We start from the raw sequence: 9,437 nt of genomic DNA on the forward strand, positions 1-9,437 counted from the left end.
TTGTGGACTTCAACTCCCAGAATTCTTCAGCTGGCAAAGCTGACTGAGGAATTCTGGGAGTTGAAGTCCACACGTCTTAAAGTTGCCAAGGTTGAGGACCCCTGCATTCTAGAACAATTGTGGTGGCCAGAAGGACTTCAAATGATTGGCCTCCTATAGGATAAAGGCTACACTTGAAATGCTGGCTGAATATTATCTTCATTGTCTGAAGCAATCTATGGCTACAGAACATGAGGGAAAGGAGGCTGGGTGCATTCTGTAAGCAACTTTGAGCCAGTCACTATTACCTAATGGGATTGTTATGAGAAACAAAGGAAGAAATCAGCATTGTGTAGGCCACTTTGATCTTCTGAATAAAAGGTGGGGTGTAAGTCTAACAAACATGCAAAATAACTTACCGCCTGAACTTATGAATGTCTGCACGGAGGTAAATAAGACTGAGTACAAAGGGACTTGCTTTTTAAATTGCAGCTTTAAAAAGCAACTTACATTTCATCCATTTTCCTGCTGTGATGCTCAGTAGCTGATTTTACAGGGATGGCCTACTGAGTTTGCACTAATCACTTGTAAATTGGACTGTAGACAGCTATGCACATTTTGAATAGCATCATTTCCTGTGACAAGGGAAAAGCTTCTGGTCAGGGAATCAGTTATTACCTTGGGGAAATATATAATTGCTGCTATTTCAGCTAGCAAGCATATGAATCTTAATTAATTACCCCTAGGAAAAAACAAAGTAGTCAAGAAAGCAAAATATCTGTTTCAGTTACAGCATCTGTAAAATTGTGTGTATTATAAAACGCACCTGATACAAAAATGCAAACCCAGTAACGTACGGTAATTGTGTATCAATATCTGGCTCCCATTTATTTCAGTTAATAAATGCCTTGATTTTCATAAAAACATGATAACAAAATCTATTTTCTTCCACCTTCATAAGTAGGAAAGCCCAATTAATCTTAGGGAAGCATCCACTGAAAAGGCCTTGTTCTTACTGGATATTGTTTACGATACCGTCAGCAGAGCTTGATTGGAATCCTTTTACAAAAAGGTATGAGTTTAAAAATCCAGGCCTTCCTATTCTGGTATATCTTAAATCAGTGGTTCCCAACCTTTCTGGCTCTCTGGACTGGTAGTGGCGGCAGTGAGGAGGGGATGAGTTCACTCATGTGCCTATCACTTGTGCAAATGGAGCTTTTGAGCACTTGCCTGCCTGATTCCCAACAGCCTGGTTCCCAACAGACATGGCCTGATACTGGCCTATGGACTGGGGATTAGGGACCCCTGTCTTAAATGATTATTTCTCCTTACTGAGATTGTTATCAGAGTGTTGTTGACCAGTGTTGAATAAATTGGGGCTACCAAATCTGGACTGCTAAATCCAGAGAACTACTAGATGGCAGCAAAGAGAGTTCTCTTTGTTTCTTTGCTGCTACCTAATGGTTATCTTTATTTTCACATTCCAGATATGGTAGAATTAGATGAAGTGTATTCTGTCACCTGTACATACCGCCAGGTTTCCAGAGTCTCTTCCTCTTGAACTAAAGAGAAACAATGCTTCAGCCCTCTCATGAGATACTGTGGAATCTGGCTAAATTGTCAATGAACATTGGTTTGTTTTTTGTTTTTTAACACTCAGGATTCCATAGAAAGTAACATGTATTTTTTTTCAGTGGAACCAAAACCAAAACTCCTTTGGAAGCCTCTTTTCGAGAATGTAAGCGAAGTGTTACAAAAGTGTTACAAAAGTTCATATCATGTATATCTTAACTGGGATAATGAATTTTTAATGAAATTTCACTGCTTTGCCAACACAGGTTTACAGTGTTATGATTGATGTTGCTTTTAAAAAGCTGCTGTTAGTAGCCCAGTTCTTGATTATGGTCTACATTTTTGGTATCACTTTCCTCTGGCTTCATCATTCACAATTCCTCCTCCTCCTATTCAAATATGCAATTAAGGATTGCATGTTCATCCATCTGATATGCACTGTAGCCCCAAAAGCTTATTCTGAAATAAACACAAAAACCATAAAAGGGTCGCAAGGTTTCTCTTGTCGAGATCCCTGTCTTAAATGAGTTCTCCTTTCCTGGAACTTTCATACAGGGATTATCTACCCTGTGTCATCAGTGGGCTAAAGCGTGCCCATTTCCCTGGGAGATTATAGCTTTTCTCTTGAAATTGCTTTGCGAAGATTGTTAATGGTGCCAAAGGAGGAAGAACACAGACCTTGGAATCTTTTTGACTTAGAACTATATGCTAAACCAGTGTTTCCCAAACTTGACAATTTTAAGGCATGAGGACTTCAACTCCCAGAATTCCACAGCCAGCAACGCTGGCTGTGGAATTCTGGGAGTTGAAGTCCTCATGCCTTAAAATTGTCAAGTTTGGGAAACACTGTGCTAAACACACGGCTATTTATTGCTTACATGTTTAGTTGTAGTAATATTTACAGTAGCAGCAGCGCAGCAGCAAATATCTGGCCTTTCCTGGAGCTATGATAAACAGAATTAAAGTTTGGCTTTCTTCTTCCATTATTGCTTATATGCAGGGGAAATGAAGAAGCTGTGCAACTTAAACATGACTCTTGAGTTACAGTCAACTTTTCCTGCATCTAAATTCATCCAGCTAAGCTAAATGATCAGTCTCACTCATTCTTCAGGGGGTGGATCTTGGATGAAAGAAGCCTTCTGTCGGCAAGGCTGGCTTGTCATCCAAATGTCTCATCCAAAAGCTCCCCAGAGCGGTAGATAAGACAGAGCAGGAGCATTTCTCTTGGTACAGTAAAATTAAAAGGGAGGAATTGTTTATGCCCAGCTTTCGGTGGGGCCTGGAAGGACTTTGGCTCAAACAGTACATGATTCTGCCAGCAAGATGACCCTTTTGTGCATCTTCCAGCACTGTAACTCTTGTGTCAAAAGAGGATTGGGAGTGGGAAAGCAAATCTAAAACTCTCTTTGCAGGGGAATATTCTGTTTCAGGCTCTAAAGGAAGAGATCAGATAGAATCACTACATCAACTGTTAAACTGAAATACAAAATTGTAGCTCAGGTTATAGGAAGGTTGAATAATTGCAATCAGTGGAAGTTACCATCCATCAGATCCAGCGAGCAGTTTGATTTGCACAAGAAAAGGGGGCAGAATGACAAAATTAGATAGGAAAACTTAGTTTAAAAAAACATATTCAGATACAGCAATAAAACATATGGACAGGGACAGGAGTACTCAGCATTTAGGGCAAAACAATACTTCTTGTTAGCAGATTGTTTATATGGAGACTAATGTACTGATCAAAATAATTTCATGGAGTGATAATTAGAAAAAAAGGTCTCTTGGGGCATACGAGCAGATGATTGTTACGCAAATCCTAGTCTTTATTTAAATGAATGAGACTATACTCTTCCCTTTAACTATGCTTTAATAAGGGATTATACTTAAATTAAATCTCGAATCATGCCATTTCTCATCATATGCTAACATTTCATCTGTTAACTCTGCCACTGTAAGAAGCCCTCACACAGTTAAATTGCTAGACCATTATAAAAATATTAATAGGGCAAATCAAAAAAGGTTTGTTTTTTAAATTAAGAAACTTGGGAGATTTCTAAACATAGTTTTTAGGCAAAATCTGTTTTCTAAAAACTGGAAGTTTAACTCTTTTCAATAGAACCATGATAAAACATATTACCAAGACCTGGTGTCATAGTTCCGATAGATGAAACCCATCAAAAGAACTTTGAGGCAAAATTCTTCCTTAAAGAACATTTTATTTGGGAAGCAAAGTATCGGCACTACATAGTTCAACCCAAAAACTGAATTCCCTTCCCCCAATACAAAGTAACAAAGTGCAATTCCTACCCCCAATACACTGTCATAAAGCACATTCCCCAATTAGCTTAAAGCGCAGGCTTTCTCCTCAGCTCCTCAGCCCGCCAAAACGTTATCAGCTTGTCCTTGGGTTCCCATGGCAGCGTTATTATTATGGCTAGCTGAGCTTTCATCACAATCCGCCCCCCCCCCCGCACCTGATTTCTAAAAGCAAGAAAAAGCATTTTAAAGGAGAAGAGAAAATGGCTGCATTTTCATCAGTTGTCAGAGCAGGAACATCCAATGTTAGCAGTGTTGACACCTGGCTGAGGCATGAAGGGTTTGATTGCTGTTTCTGAAATCTGCCAGCCCAGTTTGGGGCAAGGGTTGGGTGTATTGCAATCGTCAGCAAGGAATTTCCTATGGTTTTGTGGGGCCCTGCTCCACAGCTAACCCTGGTTGTGAACCTGTTCCTTAAGTTGGGCTCTAGCGATCAGTTGGGATTCTTGCTATGGTACCAACCTCCCTGCTTCATAACAAACTTCTTACCTGAGCTCCTTGATGCCTTTTCTATGTTGGAGTGGAATTACCCAAATTTCTGGTTAGGAGGACTTTAATTTCTCTCAAGGGTGGCTTGAGAGTTCATAGCTTCCATGGCAGCCAGATCATCTGGAGCCCAATCAGGATAGTGGTCAGATTCTGAATTTGATGCTCCTATTGGAGCAGTGGCACTATGATTTGAAACTGGGTGGGTGGAACTCTTGGTATCCCCCTTATCAGGGTCATATTCAAGGGCATTAGAAGCTTTGCCATTGTTGAAAGGCATTGGGGAATCCAGTAAGGAAATAACTCTGAAACAACGACCCAAGGGGGTCACAGGTTTCTAGTATTACTTTAATAATATACAGGTAGTCCTCGACTTACTACCACAATTGAGCCCAGAATTTATGTTGATAAATGAGAAATTTGTTAAGAGAATTTTGTCCCATTTTACAACTTTACTTGTCACATTTGTTAAGTGAATCTTTGCAGTTGTTAAATTAGTAACACGGTTCTTAAGTGAATCTGGCTTCCCCATTGACTTTGCTTGTCAGAAGTTCGCAAAAGATGATCACATGATCCCAGGACACTGCAACTGTCATAATATGAATCAGTTGCCAAGCATCTGAATGTAAATCACCTGACCATGGGGATGCGGTAATGCTCATAAGTGCGAAAAATGGTCATGTCACTTTTTTCAATGCCATTGTAACTTTGAACCGTCACTAAATAAACTATTGTAAGGTGAGGACTACCTGTATAGCATTATATGGTATTTTATATATAATATTTACACACTTAATCCATACTCCTAACATTCTTTGCAGATCTTTTTGGCTTCTTACCGAACTACACAGCATCCTCTATGTGCAAAAGTAATTATATGCTCATAATCCTAGGCAACCTACCTTTAATCTTTAAACAAGCAAGGAATGTCACACTTTGTTATTCTCTGCTTAATGTTGAACCATTGTCTAAACATTCTATTTATTCACATTCATGCTTTATTTCCATCTTAGGTCCTCAGGGCATTTAGCCTCAACTCAACTCCACAATCATGAAAATTGTTAGCAAACTCCATATTCGCACCAACATAATTCTAGGTGTTCACCTTTTTTAAAGTTAACAAAAATACAGTAGATTTCCTTTTCTCACATTCATACATATCTCAATCATCTGCTGGGGATTGAAAATCTGGTGTCCTGTGTTTTTCAAAATTTGATTGTCATTTCTCACCGCCTTTTGAGCATAATTCTACCACAATTCTACCACACAATTACTTCACTCAAGAGACTAGTATTTTTGCATATCTTCTTATACCTGTATTATTTCTTCCAAGCACCAGTGCAGTCTTCACCCACACATTAAACAAGTCACATAGCCACTTTGTAAGGAAACCACATTTATATTTTAGCAGTTCTCTAGTTACATCATTAATGCCTGTGGCTTCACAATTTGTCAATATTCTTAAAGCATTTGTGACTTCCTTTTCATCATTTGACTATTAAAACATCAATAACACATAACTCCACCCTTTAATTTATCTTTTTTTAAAAAACTAAAATTCTAAGGCAAAAGCAAAAAATAAGCTCTATCTATGTACTCACTCAGTATTATTAAAAGGTTAGGCATCACTGTACTATGTTAAGGAAAGTAGAATTTGGCAATGCCAAGGGAGGTATAATTCCTTTGATCCCAAAAGGAAAGTTTTTGTATAGAAGATATCAGAATGACTTGAGTATTTTACCAGTTAATGGGAACTAAAACAGTTTCTATCTGTAAAAAAATTAGTACAATAAAATACGAACAATAGATTCTATGGCTCCTGTATCATATGAAAATAGTCAAAGAGCATGTGGACTTTTTCTTTCTTTCTTTCTTTCTTTCTTTCTTTCTTTCTTTCTTTCTTTCTTTCTTTCTTTCTTTCTTTCTTTCTTCTCTCTCTCTCTCTCTCTCTCTCTCTCTCTCTCTCTCTCTCTCTCTCTCTCTCTTTCTTTCTTTCTATGTCTGCCTTCCAAAATAGTTGAAGGAAGGAAGAGCATCCAATTTAGCCAATGTCAAGGGTTGTCTTAATTTAGATATTATAATGTAATTTAATTATTTCACTGGTCTAAAAACATAAGACTGACTGATCAGAAAACATTCTTGGCCAGTAAAGACTGATCGTGACATCTTTCCATGTCCAGAGCATATTGTGTCAAAGTTCTCTTGGCTTGTTAATACCCCAAAGGGAGAGATTCTTGCAGAAAGCCATAAAAATGCAATTTCTCCAAGAAATATCTCTTCTACCAAGCATTTTACAACAGTGGCCCCCAACCTTTTGGGTACCAGGGACCAGTTCTGTGGAGAAAGGTTTTTCCGCAGACAGGAGGGGCTGTGGTTTCACGTGTTCCTGTGGATGGGGCTTCTCTTGTTTGCATGGCCTGATTTCTGGCATGCCCTGATTTGCTGCCGGTCCACAGACTGGGGGTTGGGGACCCCTGCTTTACAACATATCTTTCAATTCCAATCGCTAACATACCTTCTATCATTCTCATGCAAATTAAAAAAAAAATCTAGCATACCAGCATTTCTTCAAATTCACCTCAAATTAATCCATAACTTTGTTGATGAATAGCACTTCTTATGTAACCACTAGACATAAGTTATAATGACTGCAGCAGGCCTTCTGAACTTTCCCCCCTGGAATAAAATTCCACGAAACTTGAAATTTAAATTTGTTTAAATTGCCATCCATCCAGCTGCTTATTCAAAGAACTGCCTGTTACATGTCTGCTTCAGACATAAAAGAGAGTCAGCTTGGCTAGCCCAGAGTAGAAAATTTGCATTTTTCTCTCTCCCCACAGTGGGAAATTCTGCGGCTCACTGATCCTAAGATGAGAGTGGAGATGAAAGAGTTTTATTTATGTTACCAAGGTGCACGGGTACACAGTTTTAGACTTTCCTGTTCCCTCCTTAGGAAATCACTTTGTTGCTAAGCTTTGGGGTTGAATGAAGCAACTGCCCATTTCTTGTCCAAACCAAAATGTAGCCAAATAGAAAATAAATAATAGAACGCAACATTATAGGTTGGGACAAAATATTCCTGAAGGGTCTTACTGTTCTGAAAAGCTATAAACTCTCACCGTTTCAAGGAGTGATCAGAGATTATTGAAATATAGTTTTTCCTGGCTTTTGCACTGAATATGAAGATGCACGTAATTGGCTCTTCTCCTATAGTTTTGCTAGATATGTTGGAAAAGAATGACCGAGGTGCCAGGCTTTAGTTTTATTGTTTTTAATGCTATTTTTAGTTTTTATTACTGCTGTGAGTCACCAAGCTGTGTGTTTTAAGATGGGCAGCCATCAGAGTCTTTTAAATAAACAAACCGGTCTTGATTAATCTATAATCCGTGGTAATAGTAAATATTTTTGGTTGATTTGGGCTCAAAGATATTGCATTTGTATGGAAAAGAATTCCAGCTTGATATTCAGCACACACACCCTGCCCATGTTCAGTTGAGCCCATCCTGCTTTACCAATCATTAAGGTTCTGAGATTTACAGAAACATACTTTGGGAGATTCAGGTGCTACAGTAGGAAAGATTTTTCCAAGGAAACCTTATCAAGCAATCAAAGTGAAACAACAATAATCCGTTATTATCTTTGAATATCCCTTTTCTTTTCTGCTTTATTTGAAGACTTAGTTTAGATCAGGGTAGGCAACCTTGGCTCTTTTATGACTTGTGGACTTCAACTCCCAGAATTCCATGCTGACTCAGGAATTCTGGGAGTTGAAGTCCACAAATCATAAAAGAGCCAAGGTTGCCTACCCCTGGTTTAGATGTAAGTTTCTCAGGTAGAGGTTGTAATTTCCTCGATAAGGCTATGCAAATCACCCTTTAGAACAATAGTATTTGAAAATAGTAACAGGGTTTTTCCAAAAATAAACTTGTTCACACATTCCTTCTATGTATAAATCTTCCAAGCTGTTATATGATAGGTACAATATGAATGCAACTATAATTTAGACCAGTGATGGCGAACCTTTTAGGGACCGAGTGCCCAAACTACAACCCAAAACCCACTTATTTATCGCCAGGTGTCAGGTGGGCATGGCCCACTGGGTGGGCGTGGCTGTGGTCATGGCAGATTGGGTGAGAGTGGCCAAAGTGGGCGTGATCACCTCAATGTTGTTTGTGGGGAGGGGTGCCTGTGGGGGCTGGGCAGGATTGGGGGGTCTCTGCCAGCGGGTCTCTGCCAGGTGGGGTGGTGGGCAGGAGGCTCGTCCTGCAGGATGAGGCGAGGCAAGGCGAGGCAGGGCGGGAGTTCCATTGTCACAGGCAAGGTGGGGCAGGGCCAGGGGCAGCTGCTGCCTGACACCATCGACCTCTGCACATAGAGGCCAGCGAGCGCATGGGTGCTGGGATGCATCCGGCCATGTGGGACCTCAGCGAGTTAGTGGGCGGCTGGTTGAAGAGGGACGGTTGCCATCTCCAGGGCATGGCCTGTGTGCCCCAGAGAGGACTCTGAGTGCCACCTCTGGCACGTGTGCCATAGGTTTGCCACATTGATTTAGACCCTCTACCTGGTTTTTACTATAAAATTTAATTCCCTGTCCTCTCTCCTTACACTCTAGATGGCTTACAACACAAATGAAACAACATAATGTTCATCATCAGAAGGCAATAAAAAACAACCATAATAAAATTATGGCAGTCATAAAAAAAAGCAACCACCAGAGCATAAAATCACAGCAGCTGGTGCCAAATCTTTCAAAGAAATATTTACTGGAATAAAGGACCTTTCTGTTACAGCTAACAAGGTACACCTATATCACAGCAAGGTGCTTGTGTGTCTCAGTTCTGTATTTGTTACCCATGTTTATCCTAACTTTTAAAAGGTGTTCAGAGTGCCTAACAGATTTGTCTTGTGGATCAGGCCAAGTAATGGAAATATGCCTGAGATCACTCTGGTAATTGCTGTGAAGATTTTGTTCGAACCTATATTAGCTTTTCTCAGTTGTTGAGAGAACTACGGGCTGAATTTTTCAGTGGTTCTGAAACTGAACACGAGAGAACAAAACTTTAATTAAAATAGAGACATTTTGC

The sequence above is a fragment of the Crotalus tigris genome, unplaced genomic scaffold, assembly GCF_016545835.1.
Source record: "Crotalus tigris isolate CLP2741 ecotype Arizona unplaced genomic scaffold, ASM1654583v1 scf7180000017625.6296891, whole genome shotgun sequence".
Lineage (NCBI taxonomy): Eukaryota > Metazoa > Chordata > Lepidosauria > Squamata > Viperidae > Crotalus > Crotalus tigris.